This window comes from Gorilla gorilla, chromosome 1 (assembly GCF_029281585.2).
Source record: "Gorilla gorilla gorilla isolate KB3781 chromosome 1, NHGRI_mGorGor1-v2.1_pri, whole genome shotgun sequence".
Taxonomy (NCBI): Eukaryota; Metazoa; Chordata; class Mammalia; order Primates; family Hominidae; genus Gorilla; species Gorilla gorilla.
In genome coordinates this window covers 66,904,709-66,927,347 of record NC_073224.2, presented here as the reverse complement: position 1 = coordinate 66,927,347, position 22,639 = coordinate 66,904,709, and positions in this window count along the sequence as shown.

The following is a 22,639-nucleotide window of genomic DNA, read 5'->3' as shown; positions in this document are numbered from 1 at the left end:
TTAAAAAGACTTGTTTTTGTTTGAAAGCCTTCATTAACATAACACACTCTGTACCTTTTTTTTTTTTCCCAGGTAGGTTACCAGCTCCTTCCTTTATTGTGCCCAAGAGCATTCAATGTGTTCTTATATGACCACATTATTTCCCTGCCATGAGAATTCCCCAGCTCTTTCACATTGAAGTAAAACAGTTTTAACATTTTACTAAATATTTATTTACTGCCTAACATCATCAAATCCTCTTTGAATTTTTTTTCTTCATTATGTGAATTCTCTTAGTTCAAAATTAATTTTTTGTGGAAGCTGGCTTCGTGTTTGAAGGATAGCATTTTACTACAGATATCATCCTAGGTTGACATCCTGTTCGAAAAATCTGGAGCAAGGGGAAAATGTTCCTAATACAGAAGAGTTTTCTAAAATAGAAGAGGGAAACTTATCTTCCTTATTTTATAAAAGTAGTTTTATTACCGTATATTTATAAAAAAGCTCAATTAGTGTTATGGATGTTGAAAGATGTTTTTTAAAACATTGACCCACAGCTATAAAAAATCCCTCTTAGCAGTAAGGCAATGAATATATAGCATGATGAAGGCATTTATGACCATTGTTAGCAAAGGCAATAATTAATAGAAGTTAGCAGTATAGCCTCTAGTCTTAATTTGCATATATGCAGCAGAAAAATGGTTGCTGTTAGTTTTACTAGCTACTTTAGTGTATGGGACAAGTGTTCACAGGGCTTTAAGAATTCTTTTTACATATAATATTTCATGAAAAAATATACTGCTTTGCATCACTCTACAAGTAATATTCCACTGGCAATTTATCTCGGCCTTCTGAAGCATACCATCTGAATCTGAAGTCCATCTATCTAAAAGACTGATCTAAAATGCAGATTTGATCATTGTTCAATATAAATAAAACTTTCGTATCTCCAAATATCAGAAAAAAAATCAAAACTTTTTTTCTTTAATTCCTATCAAGATAACACCTATTGTACTTAACCTTGCCACCTGCATTTCTTTTCAATGTAAGAGAAATAGTTCTATTTGCAGTCTTACTACAGTTATGCAATTGCATGTAATTAAGGTATTCATGTCTTTACATATGATATTCCATAGGCTTAAAGTTTATCCTCCATTTCTTATTAATCTATCTCCCACTCCCCATAATTTAATATTGGCTGACATTTTTCTTATCTTCAGGATAGAATTCCTCCTCCGTTAACAACCTGCCAGTCCCAGACTGGGGGAATGTCAAACTCCCCTGGTATCTTTTGTATAATTTTAGTTTGACTTTTGTCACAAGTACGATTTCTGTATTGGCCTTAATATATTTACATGTTCATCTCCAGCATTGTTGTGTGATGCCCAGTAGCCTTAGTTTGTGATTCGTGGCTTAGATTTTTTTTAGGATTCATGCCTCTCTCCCATCCCCAAAGTTCGTGATTAACCAGGCTTTAAAATAGTCCTAAGTCATGATTTTAAAAGAAAAGCGAAAGAAGAAAGACAGAAACAAAGAAGTATTGAAAGTAGTTGACTTTAATTTAGTGCATCAAATGTTTAGAGTTACTGTCCTGAAAGAAATTCTATAATCCCCATGCATTACTTTGTTCCTGGAACATTATAAGAAGAGAAAAAAATATCTGAAAAATAAATTATGTAAGACTTGCTTCAGAATAAGCATGAATTTGAAAAAGCTTGATAACGTCTCAGTTGAATAAAGGATATTAAAATATTGGATTATCTTGTTTCCCACCTTTATTCATAACTCTGTGACCAGTAGTGCCTACATTCCATGGTGTTTTCCAAAGTATGTCAATAAGGCAGGATAATAAAAAGCAACAAAATTTTTTATAAGGCCATCCAGGACATGATTGTCATATGGATAAAGGGATATAGATAACCCCAGGCTTCTCCCCTGCTTCCAAGACCACATAATTCTAGGTGTACAGTGTTCACAGGTCTCTAGTCCTATCATCACAGGCCATTAGCAATTTCTCATTTCTCTACTTCTCATCACAATTCACCTCTCTTATGCTCATTCCTCCAGAGTTCTGGTCTCTGTTTTGACAAGCAGCTTATGTAATAAATGTAGAAGTAAAGTATACCAAAGGCATACGTAGGATACTTTCCTTGTCCTACTTTTATTATCTCCCATTTATACTTCAACAAGAAATTTCTGAAATTATAATGGCTTAGTGGAAATCAGTGACATAAATGATAATTTCAGGAGTGAGATAGGATGTTGAGTTTTTTGAGAGGAAAATACTTCAGGTTGACAGTCACCTAAAACCATGTATGTGGCCATAACGAAAATAATATTTGAATGTTCTTAATTATTTATGTTTTGAAGAAGAATGAGATCAACTTTAAATCACAAATTTTATAGGATTACTGTGTGTTTCACATAATTGAATATCAGCCTTTCTACATGGCACCATTGCTTGGTGTTTGGTTTGGCAGGAAAGTAACAGAGCACAGCGGATGGTACAATAAAGTGCTAGTTAACTTTTAGCCATCTTGTAGAAGTTAAATTTAATTTAATTCCAAGCTAGGGAACATTAAAATGTCTCAATTAACTTAGCATTGAGTAATTAAGAATATGAATCTTTTTAATATAAAAAGCACCAGGATCCATTTTATAAAAGTTTTTTAAATATAATAACAATCAACATAAAAATAGATTATCTCACAGAAGGCATGCAGGGCATACTAAACACTATAAAATATAATTATAACAATGATAATAATACTGTAAAGCTAAAATGTTTTAAAATTAGGAATATAAATTCATCCTGTAATATACAAAATTAACATATTTCACCATGTTGTCACTGGTTTATCTTTTACTTTAGATCAAACAAAAGTTCAACATTATACATAATTACAGCTATTCAATAAACATTAATACTAAAACATATTGACTTAATTCTCTTTTAATAAGGTTATGATATCAGCCAAATATAACACATGTCTCATAGATGGAAATTGAAAAAGAAAAAATACATTAAAGCATAAAATGAAACCCATAACTCTTGGCTCAAAATGCCAGAGTTATGTCAGAGTTTGAGGAATAAATTTGTTTGTTGAAAACGTATGAAATATACAGGAAACTACATAACTCTACTGCTTGGTATTTTAACTATTAACATTTCATTACTCACCTTAAAGGAGCTTTTTTTCTTTTCTTTTTGTAAATTTGCTTGCTTGTTGGCTTGTTGCTAATGTTCTAGAAAGTATTATAAACAGGTTATTCCAATTTTCTTTGGCATCTGGTAATCACATATTTAATCACTAAGGTCATTTTGCTTCCACCAGTTCTTATTACCTCTTAAAAAATGTTTATTCACACATCCTTCAGTTCATATTCTTCAAATAAAGTAGTGCAATTTAAAGCTATGACCTAATATGTCTCTGATGCCAATCAGGAAACTAAATTTCCTAGCTAAATACTGTATTAAATAAAAACATTCTCCATATCACTTACAGCATACTGTTCTTCACTCAAACACAGAAATTTCATTATAAAGAATTCTTGCCAAATATACAACTCAGCCTTAATTTTATTTAAATTGCATACGTTGGATAGATAGAAGTAATCTGTAGATAATTTCCCATTTATATCTAGGTAGAGGACATTTTGGGCACTTAAGGAATATTTGATTCAACTGGTAGTTTCCTATGACATATTTCTTGTATATGCCTTACATGAAAATTTTCAACTTTTCTTTCCTTTCATTAACAGATTTTTCAGTAAAATGCAGACCTCAATTTTTTTTATAGTTTGTTTTTAACTACTACTTCTTTTTAATTTGCTTGTTTATAATTAAGAACTTTTAGCTTGGGCATTTTCGGTTTCAAAGTAACAGAAATTAGCTTGAAGTAGCTTTAAAAAGTGGGGCATTTTTTAAAGTACAAGGAGATATTTTACATCAGGTCATTTAAGCAGCTGGGCTTTAGGAAGGTCTATTAAAAAAAAAGAGCTATCAGAAACTCAGAACATGCAAATTTTGTTTTGCCATTTAAATTCACAGATAAAAAATGTAAAACATAATATTTGCAAGTATATATATATACATTGTGCAATGGCTAAATCTGGCTAACACACACATTACCTTACATATCATTTTTGTGGTAAGAACATTTTAAATCTAGCATTTTTCAAGAATAGAATATTTTGTTATCAATACAATAGATCTCTTGAACTTATTCCTCCTATCTAACTAAAATTTTATATCCTTTGGCCAAAATTTTCCCTAGCTGACCTCCACCAACCTCACCAGTACCTGGTAACCACCATTCTACTCTCTACTTCTATAAAAATAACTTTTTATGATTTCACATATGATCGACATTATGTGGTATTTGTCTTTATGGTCCTTATTTTTTTCACTTAACATAATGTACTCCAGTTTCATCTATGTTGTCAAAAATCACAGGATTTTCTTCCTTTTTATGTGTGAATAGTATTTCATTATGCATACGTAACACATTTTCTTTCTCCATTCATTGATATGCACTTAGCTTAAACACTTGGGTTAAACAACAAATATTTACAACTATTGTAAATAATGCCACAGTAAACATGAGAGTACAGTGATCTCTTCAACATACTGATTTCATTTCCTTTGGATGTATGCCCAGTACTGAGATTACCAGATCACATGGTAATTTTATTTTTACCTTAAGGAACCTCATACTGTTTTCCATAGTGTCTGTACTAATTTACATTCCCACCAACAGTGTGCAAGACTTGTCTTTTCTCTAAATCTTTGCCAACACTTGTTATCTTTTGCCTTTTTGATAGTAGCCATTTTAAGAGTTGTGAGGTGATATCTAATTGTGATTTTAATCTACATTTCTGATGATTAATGATGTCGAGCATATTTTTATATACCAGGTGGCCAGTCGCATTTCTTCTTTTGAGAAATGTCTTTTCAGGTCCTTTCCCCATTTTCTCATCATATTATTTATTTTCTTACTATTGAATTGCTTAAGTTAACTCTTCATTAGATGTATAGCTTGCAAATATTTTATCACATTGTTCCATTTGTCTCTTCATTCTGTCAATTGTTTATTTTGCTGTGTAGAAGCTTTTTAGTTTCATGTAATTTCATTTGTCTATTTTCACTGTATTAACTGTGCTTTCGGGGTAATATTTTCTAAAAAAATCATCGCCCAGACCAATGACATGGAGCTTTTCTCTTGTGTTTTATTATAGTAGTTTTAGAGTTGAGTTTCAGGTCACACATTGAACTCTTTAATCCATTTCAGTTTGATTTTTATGCTTGGTTGGGATAAGGGTCATTTTTCTGCATGTTGATACTCAGTTTTGCAAATATCGTTTATTGAAGATGGTGTCTCTTTTTCCTATTGTGCGTCCTTGTCTCTTTTATCAAAAATCAATTGGCTGTAAATATACAAATTTATTTCTGGGCTCTCTATTCTATTCCATTGGTCTATGTGTCTGTTTTTATGCAAGTACTATGTTGTTTTGGTTACTGCAGCTTTGTAGTATATTTTGAATTCAGATAGTGTGATGCCTCCAACTTTGTTCTATTTGCTCAAGATTACTTTGGCTACTTTAGAAGTTTTCTGAATTTCTTTGTCAGATAGTTTTCTGTTCATTTATAAAATACTACTAATTTTTGTTAATTTTGCACTCTTCAACTTTGTTGACATTTTTTATTAGCTCTCATAAATCTTTGGTTGAGTCTCTAGGGTTTTCTGTTTATAAGATCATGGCTTCCGCAAATAAGGACACATTAATTTCGTTCTTAAACGTTAGATGTCTTTTATTTATTCTTCATGCCCAATTGATCTGGCTAAGACTTCTAGTACTGTGTTGAATAAAAGTGGCGAAAGGGTTATTATTGTATTTTCCAGATCTTAGAGGAAAACTTTTAAACTTATCTCTAAGTGTGATATTAGCTGTGGGTTTGTTACATATAGCCTATTTTTGAGTTCAGGTACGTTCCTTCTACAACAAGTGTTTTGAGGGTTTTATCATTAAATTATGATAAATTTTGTCAATTTTTTCTGCATCTATTGAAATGTTTTTTATTTTTAATTATGTAACTGTCATGTATTACATTTATCAATTTGCCCATGTTTAACTATCCCTACGTTTCTAGGATGAATCCAACTTAATCACAGTAAGTGATCTTTTCAAAGTACAGTTGAATTCAGTTTGCTGATATTTTGTTAAGGATTTCTGTTTTTAGATCTATTTGGAATATTGACCTGTAATTTTTCTTTCTTTCTTTTTTATTTTTATATTTTGTAGCTTCTTTGTCTAGCTTTGGAATCAAAATAATGCAGGCTTCATGACATCAGTTTGGAGTATTCCCTGTTCTTCTATTTTTGCAAGAGTTTTAGAAGAATTTGTATTGTTCCTCTTTTAAATGTTTGGTAGAATAGAGCAGTAAAGTCATCAGGTCCTTGTCTTTTCTTTGATGGGAGACTTTTAGTACTAACTCAGTCTCCTTACTCATTATTAGTCTCTGTTCATACTTTTTACTTTTTTGTAATTCAGTCTTGGTTGACTGCATGTTTCCACAATTTATTGCTTTCTTTTCGAGTTATCCAATTTGTTAGCAAATGGTTGTTTATAATAGTCTCTTATGATCCCATCTATTCATTCATCCACTCGATGTCTTTTAATTGGAAATCTTAATACATTTAATACGTTGAGGGGAAATTTTTTTCTTCTGGCGGAGGGGATGGAGTCTTGCTCTGTTATCCAAACTGGAGTACAGTGGTATGATCATAGTTCACTTCAGCCTCAAACTCCTTTGCTAAAGCAATCCTCCTGCCTTGGCCTCCTTAGTAGCTGAGACTACAGGTGTGTGCCACCATGGCCAACTATTTTTTTATTTTTTATTTTTTGTAGAGACAGGGTATTGCTATGTTAACTAGGCTGGCCTCAAACTCCTAGTCTCAAGTGAACTTCTTACCTCAGCCTCCCAAAGTGCAGAGATTACAAGCATGGGCCATCACACCTGGCTACATTCACAGAAATTATTGATAGGTCAGGACTTCCCACTGCCATTTTGTTCATTGTTTTCTAATCTGTTTTCTAGATCCTTTTTTTCTTTCTTCCTCTCTTGCTACCTTCCTTTGTGGGTAAGTGATTTTATCTAGTGGTAAGTTTTGATTCCTCCCTTTTTATTTTTTGCATACCTATTATGAGTTTTTGCTTCATGGTTACAATGAAGCTTTAAAAATACATCATATAGTCGTAACAGGTTAGTTTAAGCTGTTATCAATTTATCTTTATTCACTAATAAACTTTTACACTTTCATTCCACTCTCCCCACTCCTCACATTTTGATGTTTTATGTCACCATTAATATTTTTATATTGCCTACAGATTTTATTATCAGTAAAACCTGCAACCAAATCCCGGTTATTCCATTTTATAGTTGCATGGTCTTGTGCATGGCATTTAATTTATCTGAGCATCATTTCCTCAAATGTACAAAAATATCTACATCATACCATTGTTCTGTGGATTTAATAGCATGTAAGTTACTTAATAGAGCACATCAATTTGGCTAATCCTGCCAATGGTTTTGGTCTCTACTCTTATAAAATCTCTGAGATAATTATTCCCAGATTATCTAACCCCTTGTTCTACTTTATTTTATTAAACACAGTTTATAATATTATTTAAGTTAGTTATTTCTGTTTGTTTTCATTTATTAGCTGTCTCTTCCATCAGATTGTAGACTTCATGATAGCTGGTTATTTGTTCAAATTATTCACTAACATAATCCCACTTCCTAAAACAAAGTCTAGTAAGTACAAATTTGTTTAATGAAGGAAATATTTGCTAAACTCGTGGGAGCTACTATATTTCAGTGAAATGATATAGCACATAATTTTATTCTAGATCTTTGCATAGATGGTGACATGACAAGCAATATTTGTAAATTAATTTCTAATAATGTCTATTTAACTTCTTACAGTAAATATGAAGAGACTGTCTCCTAATAAAAATAAAAAGAGAAATAAAACAATGAAAGCAGTAATGGATTGGAAAATTGTCAGTATAATATTCATTATTTCAAAGCTGTGAGAAGTGAATAAAACTCTCTAAAATTGCTCTCTTTGCCTGTCTTTCAGCCTAAGGAAGATAACTTTGGATTGTGGTGTTATGCAAAATTTTTGACTATTTGTATAGCGTTCTGAACTCTATACATTTACAACATGAAAAATGTAGAACTGCTTTAAATTGGATTGAAGATCATTTTGTTTTAAAGTATAGTGTATTTAAAATAATATTTTTATTTATAGTAAACTACTAAATTATCTAAAATCAAAAATTAAAAATCATCTGGTTAATACATTTTAAGGGATTAGCTAGACTTCTATGACTCTTTGCTCACAGGATGAAATCAAATATATATAAATACAAAGAAAGAATACTTGGCATTAAGAAATGAGTAAGCATTTAAAAATGGGATTAAAAAGCATAGACATGGAGAAAAATAAAAATTAAGGTAGAGAAATGTAAGGTAGATACAGGCATTGAGAAGTAAGTATTATCTATAATTGTGTGAAAGACTATTTACCCTGATTTGAAATGGGAAAATCCACCCTAAAATGTCCTGAAAGTTTCTCAGTAACTGGGTTCCATATCTTAAATGGCTTCAAAAAGTCGATGAGAGCATAACTGAAGACATGGCAAATAATAAAAGACTGTAATAAATTAGTGGAGCAAGGTTTTCTTCAAAATTACAAAGTCAATCATGTGAAAATATCATCCCAAAGTATTTGTTATTGGTTGCTATTATGGCATCCAATATTTCATTGCTTTCAGACTTCTTTATTTTTTCTGAATCTGACCTTCAAACACTATCTTCTTCAAGTTCAATGTGGCTACCTAAAAATGTTCCCATCTTGCTCTGAGAAGTAAGGCTCTAGGGAAAAATTCATTGGAATGTCAGCCACAGTATGCAAAAGTGGATGAAGAAATACAGAATGAAGAATAGGACATGAAATTAGTCTCTAGAAATGTATGAATTAAATTGGATTAATCACAATATATACTATATAAAAAAGTATGCAGTACGTAAATACACAGATACAAAATATAGGCATCATTTTTGAAGTTATTTTATAATATATTGAGGCTATTTTATTAGAAAATGAACTTTATGCTAACTGTATAAAGGAAAAAAGAATAATTGCAGAAGAAATAATTTATAATTTGCTTTTCCTTGGTTTTATTTAAAAATTAAATTAATTAAATTATAAGTATATTGTTTCCATATAATTTATAATAAATAAGGCATATAGGCCAGGCACGGTGGCTCATGCCTGTAATCCCAGCACTTTGGGAGGCAGAGGTGGGTAGATCACCTGAGGTCAGGCGTTCAAGACCAACCTGGCCAACATGGTGAAACCTCGTCTCTACAAAAAATACAAAAATCAGCTGAGTGTGGTGTCAGATGCCTGTAATCCCAGGTACTTGGGAGGCTGAGGCAGGAGAATCTCTTGAACCCAGGAGGCAGAGGTTGCAGTGAGCCGAGATCATGCCATTGCACTCCTGCCTGGGGGACAAGAGCGAGACTTCGTCTCAAAAACAAAAAAAAAAAAACAAAACAAAAACAAAAAAAACACAAAGAAACAAAAAAAATTTAAAGCAACAAATTACTCATTTATTAGCTATATTCTGTTTAGTTAAAAAATAGGGTATCCTCTATGTAAAGAAAAATATAATGTTATTGAGCCATTTTCTTCAGAAGAACAATCTACTCTACCTATGTAGAGTAATAATGTATCCTCAGGATTGAAGATCAAAAGAGGTAATATATACAAACATTCTTTGAAAGGTGCTTTATAAAACAAAAAATTGTTTTATCATAAAAATTTAAGGTAGTGCAGAGAGCTAACATGAAAAATTTAAACATTGGCAATAAGAACAAAGATATACTATGTTTGAAAAATGGTTAAAGTCCCTTTCGAATATCTATGTCAACATTCATTTTATGTAGACATAAACAGGTGTCAAAATTATTTCTGTTCTGCCAACATTATTTTTCTGGAAATAATTATTAGGAAGCACTAAACTGTATTTACACTAACCATCTGTTTATACAGTTGCCTTACAAAGACAGTATTAGAATAAAAAAAGCCTCAGGCACTTCTATTATAATAATGAATGTCTCATGAGATGGGATGATGTGCAGGTTACAACATTCTGATAGTAATTTCTAATGCATTACAATAGAGCATGGACTCTTGAGAATCAGATGAAATTTTCTTCCATCTAGATTACATTTTCTCACTGTCCCAATGTGCTTGATATGAACTGACACCACCATAAATACTTTTATCTGAATGGCAGCACTGTCATAGTTAGACAGAGAAATATATAGCGTTGAGTGAAAAATAATTTTAGATACTTTCCAAGTGCTTTTTGCTGTTGTAACAGTAATTCCTGCAAAGTACATACTAAACCATGTAAAATTACAATCCTGACTATTGAGTTACTGAATTATGTATTCTTTGAGGAAAGCGGAAAATGTGTATTCAGATAGTATGTAAGATAGCTTCGCCTTCTGGAGGCTTATAGATCTCCATATTGCCTATGTAATCACTCGAGGAAGGAAAGCAAGTGCTCTTGCCCTTCCAATGAATTTTGAATGCATCAGTAATCACTGTATTATGTATCTCCAATTAACTAGAGAAACAGGCTCACAATATTCTAAATCTGTACACTAAGGAAGTACATAACACTGTGTTGTTAATTGAGAAAATACTCATTCCAACAAGGTTAACAACCCTAAAGGAGTTAAAATTTATCAAGTGCTTGAACAATGCATAGCACTTAAGTGCTAAACAATTTGTTGACAATTAAATATTCACTGTTTGAAATTTGTAAATTGAATTTTCTTCATAAAACACTGCATAAATTTGTCTCATATTTTAAATTATGACATTCCTTTTTTTCTTTAATGAGTCTAAATAACATTGGTGGTGTTAGATATGATTGAACTCTATTATTGATTGAATTCACTAAGCAAATTATCCAGCTTTTTTTAAATAGTCAGATGATATTTTGAAGACTTTGCCATGTTGTATGATTACTCTAATTGCTTAAATATTTTAGTAACATAAAAACAAGTTGTAGCAGTAGTGATGAATTGTATATCCAACAAGATTTCAATGCAACTTTATGTAACTTTATGTCACATCCTTGACCACTATGCTTGCTGTATTTCTAAACAATTTAACTTGCTATTATTTAAAGTCTGATTAAAATATAAACTCTCGATAAAGTGTTCCCAAACTCTGTGCTAAATTTCTTCTTAACCCAGTGCCAAATGTAAAGGCAGAAGAGACATTTTGAAAAGCTTTTACCTTTCCTCATCAACTATCTCTTCAATTATTTCTATCAATTTCCTAGGTACCATTGCTCAAGAAATTCAAGAACAATTATAAAGAAATTGAGAAAATAGATTCCAAATTTATATTAAAATTTAAAGTTCCAATAATGTCAAAAAATCTTGATGAAAGAATAATTTTGGACTTAAATTACTATCTTGAGATGTATTACATATATTCAGTAAAAGATTAGCCTTGCCCAAAGAAAGGTTTGTTGTTTTGCAGTGATGTTCTGAGGGGTAATTTGAACTTATTGGAATGTACTGCCTGATAAGAGTGTCTTCATTTGCTGTAGGACCCTGTGCTATGCCACTTAACCTATGCTAACAATGTAGTTTATGTTGGGGACTTTGGACCGTATGGTGTCATCTCAATCTCTGGATGGTCTGGAGATGAAATTCAGCCATATGGGTGGTCAGCAGTGTCTACATGATAAAACGTCTGGATACCAGTGCTTGTATGAATTTTCCTGGTTGGCAATGCTCCATGTGTATTGCCACACATTGTTGCTAGGAGGAATATGTTCACACAACTCCTTTAAGAGATGACAACAGGAAGCTTCATGCTTGTTCTTTCCTGCACCATGTTCAATAAGCCTTTTTTTCTATTGCTTCTTTTAATCTGTATCCTTTCATTAACATGAAATGAAACCATGAGTATAACAACTTTGTTAAGATCTGTGAGCCTTTCTACAGATTTATTTAACCTAGAGGAGAGGTTTTAGAGACCTTCCTGACTGTATTTACACAACTATGATTTTAAGTTTATTTTGAAACACACAGAGAAAAAACAATGGAAGAGAATGTACTATGTGATGCAATGTTGTTGCCAACAGCCACACAGCCATATGTTGCTATTTAAATTACATATAAATAAATTAAAATGAAATAAAATTAACTCTTCAGTTCCTCACATGCATTATATAAATATCCAGTGCTCAACAGCTATAAGGCTTTTGGCTATTATATAGAATTGCACAGATATAAAACATACCCATCATGAAAGAAACATATTGAACAGCACTTGAGTGAAAGTCCAACAAAAGAAAGGACAGGTTGATAAATGTTGTGAAAGATAAATGTTTCAGATGAATTGTGCATTAACATTTGAGAGGTAAAAGTACAACACATCTAGAAAAGCATATGTGAAACAAATTAAAGGTTTACACACACATTTGGCAAAAATAATACACATAAATATAACTACAATAGTGGTATATGTTGTGAAACAGAAGTTTGCTCTGAAAGTATATAATAAAAATGCCTAGTGATGCTCAGGTTAATGCTAATTGTGAAAAAAAGAAAAACTTCCCTGAATTTCCCCGTGTTCTTGTAAAAACCCCAGCTTCCTAGAACCATCTTCGTATACCAGGAAATATGTAGACATTTGTCTAGTTGACTGCTGTGACCCCGAAGGGCAGTAAAATGTCTCTTATTACTTGGAGGTGCCCAAACAGTTACAGCACTTGACTAGGTCCCTACTAAAGTACCAAAGGCTCCTGGAAAGATTGAAGCTTTATCTTTCTAGGTATTAGCATATCAATGAGGAATAAGACCCAACCACTTGGAGATAAATTTAGGTCTTAAAAGCTGAGACATGCAGAGCTATCAGACTCCTGCAAAGATATTTTCACATCTTAAAGAGCTAGAAAATAAAAGTGGGATTATTGCATGGAGGAGACACTTTGAGGTAATGAGAGAAATGGCTACCTCCTTCTACTCTATAAGTACAGGAAAATCATCCTCTAAACCTCTTATTTTTGGACTTACAACCACTCAGGCAGGAAAATTCCCACCACTGGCTGTCATGGTGTCACGCTAAGTGTAATGACTAGAGCCACGAGGGCATGGAGATAGATACACATGTTATTTATTGTAAAGTTTAAAAAAATCTTTCTAATTCCACAGAGATTTTATTTGCACTCCTGATAAAATAAGTAGAGATGCATATTCAAAACCCAGCACTAACACATGTACTATATCTAAAATTTTTGAATGCTTTTATCTTTTACATGACAGTAAGTGCTTATCCTCCAGTTTACAAATGAGAAAATAAAGACAGAGAGAAGTTAAATATCCTGTCTAACTACAATGACCTATCTCATAAGTGGTAGAGCTATGCTTTAATAAAGGAATTTGATTCCAAAGTCCATGTGATTAAAATCTATGATATAAAATGAGGAGACCTTCTTAAGGAGCTTTCAGTTAAGATGCTACTTGAAAGCTTTAGGCAGGTGTAAGTGGTGGTGATGATTGTCCAAACAGAGAGAAAATAACTTTAAAAAAGAGATTTGGCATATTAAAAGAAGAGAGAAAATGCTGAACCAAAGAAGAAAACTCATAATTAGTATAGAGCTACTGACAAGACAGCATTACAGTTTTTATTTTGTAGACTCCTACTAAGGGTAGTGTACACACATTATTGCTTCAACATTGTATAGATATTCCTGAATAATCTCATACTTCACTAAATTGCAAGCTAAAATATCAAGGCTTACAAATAAAGATAAAGCCAGAAGCAGATTACTTCAAATATAGATTCCTAAAAAGATAACCATCCAAAGAAAACCAGTAGCACAGCTAGCTCTCCCCTGACTTTCACACACAGAATCATATCCTTAGTAGCCCTAAAATGTAAACTCTGCTTTCTTCATTCACTGTGGATCCTTACAGGGATTCACTTTCAAAAAAGACCAGTGTTATCAAAATTCTAAACTTGAAATCAATAAACATTGATATGCAAATACCTAAAGAGATAAAGAGATTGTGTAGTACTCTTTATCTTTGGTGTTTTTTTTTTTAATTTGGAGAAAATGTTTTCACCTTTTCCTCATTTATACTCTCTGCTTTCTGAAATAATTTAACAGAGTAGAATCAAAGAAGTTCTTGAAGCAATAAATCAACTACTACTTTCATTAAACAAAGACATTTTCATAGAGACTTTAGTTATTCTTAAGGTTTTTGTGTTGCCTAGGTTTGTCCTTTTGTTACCAAGCTAGCAATGCCCTTACTTCCAAACATGCTTAGAAGCCAATACTATGGCACAGGCTTTTGAGAAAAGAAAGGTTTACTGTCAATCAACTGGAAAGGAGACAGAAGACAGCACTCAAACTTATCTTCTTCAGCTAGAGACTGGGGTAGGTTTTAGAGACAAAGGGTAATGAGGCATGATGTAATTAGATACTGGAATGAAGTGATGTCTGGAATCATGATCTAACTGGACTCTGCCACGGTGTGATGCCAGGGCTCAGTCTAATTGGATGATGGATTATGAAGTGTGTGCTTCTTCATTCAGTCCCCTTTCCTTGGATTGAGCACTTAGGTTCTGCCTGTGGTTGCATGCCTGGTTAATCTGGGCACGCCTGGGTTACATAACTTGAAACCTGGGGTCCATGGCGACTGAAAAACAACTCACTATTTTATGATACAAAGTTAAACCAGATTGTGGTTCTGTGGTTACACTGTCCTGTGGGAAAACTTGTCAACTGAAGCTTTAAAATATTAATGTACCTGAACAAAATTACATATAAAACAAATCAGCTTCTAAGTTATATTGATATTGTTTCCTATTTACTGATATGGGAGCTAACACTCATTAAAGTAAAACATTTGAGAAAAAACAGACTTGACTCATAATAAATATTAAATGTGATACTTATTAGTCCTTTATGAAATAATTTATGTATTAAGAAATATCACCATTTTAATATTTTGTAGCTGAGAGTTTACTTTGCAGTTGAAATTTGTGTCATTACTTTGACATAGATCTTTCCTCAGTCATATGGAAACTGTTGCAACTTCAAGTTTTTGTCCTTATTTACTACTTTTCAATATGCATGGGAGTAAATTAAATTAACATCTCAGATCATCTCTTAGTTCATTTGTAAGTTGAAAAGGTTAGAATTACTAGGTATCTTGTTAACTTGACCAGCTCTGCAGCAAGTTTTAGAGAAAACAAAATGTAGCTTTAATTATTTGAGTTCATATTCTTTAGGAGAAAATTTCTAAGAGTTTCTCACAATATATCTCTACATATCATTTTATATATCTATAGTTTCTTTATGTAGAGATATAGATATATAGAGAAATTATAGATGCATATGTACACACATATCTATGTAGATACAGATAAACATACACAGAGAGACATGTACATGCATACACACATATATATGTTTAGACAATTTTCATTTTTACTAAAGAACGTGTGTGTGTATGTGCATGAGTGTGTGTATACATATGCATATATATTTGTTTATATGTTTTATTAGAAAAACAAAGTGGTAGATGCCCCTTCTGAGAAATATCCTTAAAATCTTTTAATGGTCTCTGATTTCAGTTACCTTATAGTCCACACTCTTTACCATACCCTTGTTATAACTATGTGGGCAGTTTTATATTAAGAAATTTTGACTTATTGGATGAAGCACAAGGAACCCAAAAAGCATAAAAAATCATAAAATATGTGGTATATTTTATTTTAAAAATAATTTTATAGACTCACTGGGTATATGTGCAGGTTTGTTACATGAATATATTTTGTAGTGATGAGATTTGGAATTCTAGTGTACTTCTCACCCAAATAGTGAATATTGTACCCAACAGATAATTTTCAACACTCATTCTCATCCCATTCTCCCCCATTTTGGTGTCCCCATTGTCTACTGTTTTTATCCATCACAGTGTGTACCATTGTTTAGCTCTTACTTATATGTGAGAACATGAAATATTTGATTTTCCAAATCTGAGTTATTTCACTTAGGATAATGGCCTCCAGCTCCATTTGTGTTGTCTCTCAGGACATGACTTCATTATTTTTATGGTTACTTAGTGTTCTATTGTGTACATGTATCACACTTTGTTTATTCAATCGTCTACTGATATATACTTAGATTCCATAACTTTGCAATTGTGAGTAGTGAACTGTTTTGTGATAAACATATGAGTGTAGGTGTCTTTTTGATATAACAATTTCTTTTTCTTTGAGTAGATATCAGTAGTGGGATTGCTGGGTCGAATGGTAGCTATATTTTCAGTGATTTGAGAAATCTCCATATTGTTTTTCACCGTGGTTGTGCTAATTTACATTCCCATGCACAGTATATAAGTGCTCCCTTTTTTTCTTCATCCTCACTGACATCTGTAGTTTTTTGACTTGTTAATCAGAGCAATTCTGATGGCTGTGAGTAGGTATCTCATTGTGATTTTAATTTGTATTTCTTTGATGATTAGCAATGTAGAAAATTTTTTCATATGTTTGCTTTACACTTTTATGTCTTCTTTTTAGAAGTGTCTGTTCATGTCTTTGGCAGATTTTTTAATTGAGATTTTCTTTTTATCTTTTGAGTGGTTTGAGTTCCTTGTAAATTCTGGATATTACTCCTTTTCAGATGCATAATTGGTGCATATTTTCTCCCATTTTTATGTTGTCTGTTACATTCAATTCTTTCTTTCCCTCTCTTTCTTTCTTTCCTTTCTTTCTTTCTTTTTCTTTCTTTCTCTCTCTCTCTCTTTCTTCTTTCTCTCTCTGTCTCTTTCTCTCTCTCACACTTTCTTTCTTTCTTCTTTCTCTCTCTCTCTCTCTCTTTCTCTCTTCCTTTCTTTCTTTTTGTTCCAGGGTACATGTGCAGGATGTGCACATTTGTTTCATTGGAAAATGTGTGCTATGATGGTTTGCTGCACCTATCAACCCATCACCTAAGTAATAAGCCCAGCATGCATTAGCTATTTTTCTTGATGTTCTCCCTCCCCGCTCACCTGCCTAACAAGCTCCAGTGTGTGTTGTTCTCCTCCCTGTTTCTATGTGTTCTCATTGATCAGCTCCCACTTATAAGTGAGAACATGTAGTGTTTGGTTTTCTGTTCCTGCATTAGTTTGCTGAGGATAATGGCTTCCAGCTCCATCCATGTCCCTGCAAAAGACATGATCTCATTCTTTTTTATGGCTGCATAGTATTCCATGATGTAATCAACACAAATGCCCATCAATGATAGACTGGATACATTTAAATTTTTAATCTACCTTAAGTTAATTTTTGTATATGCTGAGAGATAGGGGTCCAGTTTCATTCTTCTGCATATGGCTGTATAATTTTTCTGTCACCATTTATTAAATAGGATGCCCTTTTACCATTGTTTATTTTTGTCAACTTTGTCAAAAAAAGTTTGTTGTACATATGTGGCTTTATTTCTGAGATATTTATTCTGTTCCAATGACCCGTTTTCTTTTTTTGCAGTAGACTCTTGTTATGTTCATTACTATAGCCTTATGGTATAGTTTGAAGTGAGATAACACGATGCCTCCAGCTTTATTCTTTTACTTACAATTGCTTTGACTACTTGGGCTCTTTGTGGTTGTATATGAATTTTAGGATTTTCTTCTAACTCTGTAAAAAATGACACTGGTAATTTGATTGGAATTGCTTTGAATCTGTAGATTGCTTTGGGCAGTATGATCATTTTAACAATATTGAGTCTTCCAACCCATGAGGATGGGATACTTGTCTATTTGTTTGTGTCATCTGTTTCTTTCATCAGTATTTTCAGATCTCTTTGTATAGTTCTTTAACCTCCTAGGCGTTGTTTTTTTGTATTGCAAATACGATTGAGTTTTGATTTGATTCTAACTTTTAATGTTATTGTTTTCTAGAAATAATACTGATTTTATATGTTGAGTTTGTATCCTGACACTTTACTGAAAGTTTGTCATGTCTTGGAGTCTTTCAGAGAAGTCTTTAGGGTTTTCTATGTATAAGATTACATCATCAGTCAATCGAGATAATTTGCCTTAGTCTTTCATAATTTAATTTCTTTAATAACTTTAATTTCTTTCTCTTGACTGATTGCTCTATCTAGGACTTCCAGTACTGAGTTGAATAAGAGTGGTGAGAGTGAGTATCCTTGTCTTGTTCCAGTTCTTAGGGAGACTGCTTTCAACTTGTGCTCATTCAGGATGATGTTGACTCTGGGTTTATCATGCATAGCTTTTATTATTTTGAGGTATAGTTCATTTATTCCTAAATAGTAGAGGGTTTTATCGTAAAGAGATGTTGGATCTTATCAAATGCTTTTTGTGCATTGATTGAAATGTTCATATGGTTTTTGTTTTTAATTGTGTTTATGTGGTGAGTTACATTTATTGACTTGTGTATTTTGAACCTTCCTTGCATCCGTGGGATAAAATCCACTTCATCATGATGTATTATCTTTTTGAAATGCTGCCAGATTTGGTTTGCTAGTATTGTGCTGAGGATATTTGTATCAATTTTCAACAGGTATATTGGTCTGTAGATTTCTCTCTTTTTTTTTTTCTTCTTTGTATTGTTTTTTGGTATGTCCTTGCATACTTTTTGTATCAGGGTCACACTGGCTTCACGGAGTGAATTAGAGTAGAATCCCTCTTCCTAGATATTTTGAAATAGTTTCATGAAGATAGCCACCAACTCTTCGTTGTATGTCTGATAAAATTTGGCTATGAATCCATCTGGTCCTGGGCTTTTTGTTGGGAAATTTTTTTTTTAATTATCGATTCAATTTTATTATTCTTCATTGGTCTGTTCAGAAGTTTTGCTTCTTACTGAATCAAACTTGGGAAGTTGTGTGTTTCCAGAAATCTATTTCCTCCAAAGTTTTCTAGTCTGTGCATATAGATATATTCATAATCTCTCATAATCTTTTGTATTTCTATAGTATCAGTTGTGATATCATCTTTATCATTTCTAATTGTGCTTATTTGAAACTTCTGTCTTTTTTCTTAGTTAATCTAGCTAGCAGTCTAACAATTTTGTCTATCCTTTCAAAGAATGAACTTTTCATTCCATTGAGATTTTGTATGATATTTTATTTCAATTTTATTTAGCTCTTTTCTGAACTTTGTTATTTCTTTTTCTCTGCTAGCTTTGGTTTTAGTTTATCCTTGCTTTTTTAGTTCTTTTGGTGTGTTGTTGAGTTCTTAATTTGAGATATTTATATCTTTTCAATATAGATATTTAACAATATAAAATTTCATTTTAAGACTGCTTTTGCTGTGTCCCAAAGGTTTAGGTATGTTGAGTCTCTGTTTCTATTTATTTCAAATATTTTTTTATTTCAGCCTTAATTTCTTTGTTTACCCCTGTCATTCAGAAACCAATTGTGTAATTTTAATATATTTCTGTTGTTTTGAGTTTATTTTGGTGTTCATTTACAATTATTTGATTTTCTTGAATTTATTGAGACTCACTTTATGGTCAAGTATATGGACTACTTTGAAGAATATATATGGATTATTTTGAAGAATGATTAAAGAATGACAAAACAATTCTAGTTTTTTGTTTCATTTCATTTTGATACAGAGTCTCTCTCTGTTGGACAGGCTGGAGTGCAGTGGTGGGATCTCGGCTCACTGCAATCTCCATCTCCCAGGTTCAGGTTCAGTCAATTCTCCTGCCTCAACCTCCCAAGCAGCTGGGATTACAGGCGTGTGCCACCACACCTGGCTACAATTCTAGTTTTGTCTAAAATTTCTTCGTTGGTTTTCTGCTTCAGTGATCTATCTAATGCTGTCAATGAGGTATTGAAGTTCCACACTACCAGTGCATGGCTATCTATCTCTTTTTTTTAGGTCCGGTAGTATTTGCTTTACGAATTTAGGTGCTCTGGTGTTGGATGTATGTATATAAAGGATAGTTATAACTTCTTATTGGATTGAAATCATTATGATGACCTTGTTTGTATTTTTTTTACTTTTTTTGATTTAAAACCTGTTTGATCTCTTATAAATATAGCAACTCCTGGTTGTCTTTGGTTTCCATTGTGTGGTATATTTTTTCCGCCACACTTCTTTGACTCTGTGTGTGTTTTTACCCATTGCCTTTGTCTCCAGTAGGCAGCAAATGTTTGAATCTTGTTTGTTTTTCTCATCCAATTTGCCAGTCTATATCTTTAAGTGGGGGCATTTATGTCAGTTATGTTTAAGGATAACATTGCTATGTGAGTCTCTATTCCTGTCACAGTGTTCTTACATGGTTGATTTGTAATTTTAATTTTGTGATTGCCTTATAGGATTTGTGAGCTTTGTACTTACATGTGCTTTTATGAAAATCAGTATTGTCTTTTATTTCCATTTTTAGATTTCCTTCACACATTTCTTGTAAGGCCACCCTAGCGATAACACATTCCCTTAGCATTTGCTTATCTGGGAAATGCTTTCTTTCTCCTTCATTTATGAGACTTAATTTATAAGCTTACGAAATTCTTGTCTGGGAAATTTTTTCTTTAAGAGGACTGAAAATAGGACTACAGTTCCTTCTGGCTTGTAAGGTTTCTTCTGAGAGGTCTACTGTCAGTCTGATGGAACTCCTTCATGGGTGATTTGACACTTCTCTCTTGATACTTTCAACTTTTTTTCTGTCTGTTGAATTTAAATGGTCTGATGATAATCTCTTGATGACGTTCATCATGCAAAGTATCTTCCAGTTTATATTAGGCTTGTATTGCTACAAAGAAATACCTGAGATTGGGTAATTTGTAAAGGAAAGAGGTTTAATTGACTTATGATTCTGCAGGCTTTACAGGAAGCATGGTGCTGGCATCTGCTCAGCTTCTGACGAAGCCTCAGGAAGCTTTCAATCATGGTAGAAGGTGAAGCAAGAATTAGCATGTCACATGTCAAAAGCAGGGGTAAGTCAGAGAGAATTGGAGGGTGCTGCACACTTTTAAATAACAAAATCTTGTGTGAACTCAGAGTGAGAGCTCATTTATCACCAAGGGGATAACCCAAGCCATTCATGAGTGAATCACCTGCATAAACCAAACACCTGTCATCAAGCCCCATCTCCAGCATGGGGGATTACAATTTAACATAACTTTTGAGTGGGGATAAATATCCAGATTATATCAAAGTTGTACTCTGAGGTTCTTGAACCTGGATTTCTGCATCTCTATCTAAACCAGGGAAATTTTCCTGAGTTATTCCCTCACATTGGTTTACTAATCATTTTAATTTTTCTTCTTATACCTCAGAAATATCTATAACTCATAGGTTAGGTCACTTTCCATAATCTCATATTTCTAGAATGCTTTGTTTATCTTTAAAATTTTTAAAAAAAATTTGTCTGACTGGGTTTGTTGAAAAAAGCCTAACTTTGCACTCTGAGATTATTTCTTCTCTTTGGTGTAGCCTATTGTTAAAACTTTAAGTGGTAATTTGTAACTCAATTTTTCATTTTCAGAAGTTATGTTGTACTTTTAAAAAAGATATCTATGTTTTCTTTCACATCTTGTACTATCTCTCTGATTTTTTTGTGTGTGGTTTTTAACTTTCTCTTGGATATCATTGAGCTTCCTTATTATCTTTATTTTAAGATGTTTTTACCTATCATTTCAGAATTTTTATTTTAGTTATAATCCAGTGCTTGGGGATTAGTGTAGTTCTTTGAAGATATTGCAACTCTCTGTTGTTTACTGGTACCAGAGTTCTTACACTGATTTCTTCTTATCTGGGGAAGCTGTCACTTCTGACTTTTACATTTACTCTCATTTGAATGTTTTTTTTTTTTTCACCTGAGGTTGCAAATGTAGCATATGTGGGAAGATTCTTTGGCTTTGCTTATTTAGCCTGTGCACTTCTGTCAGTAGGTTTTTTTAGTGTGTCAGGCAGTTCAGCCTCCAGGCCAGCAGGTGGCACCTGTGAGCAACAACAAGGTGCCGCAGAAACACTTGGATGTATGCTGGACCTTTGTTTACTAGGATGCACTCTGTATTGTTCTGGTGATGGGCTAGTCTCTGTGTTCATCCTGGTGGGGAGGTCAAAACTAGGTGGAACTGGACTACCAAGATCACCTATGAATGTCCCAATGACCAGCTCACACACCAGCCCTGATGCAAGTGTTTGAGGGAGCCCTTGGTGAAATGTGTTGAGGTTACCATAGGTTGGGGAGGGAGCTGCACCAGATCCATATCCTGGGCAGGTAGGAATCTAATGTGTTTTCCTATCACACCTCTGTCCCAGGGCTCATGACTCTCAGATCAGACAGACAGTTTTCTATACCTCCAGTCCAGAATGTAGCTAATAGCCATGGAAAATGCCTGTCTCAAAGTACTCTGTGGTAGTGGGACAGGGTGAGACTTCTTCCCTCAGCCCGATACAGACAGCATTGTGGCTTGCCTGTTCTCCAGTGCAGATATGCTGCTACTTCATGTAGATAAAGGTAAGTGTTCTACCTTGTGGCACATATGTAGATCAAGGTAAGTGTTCTACCTCGTGGCACAT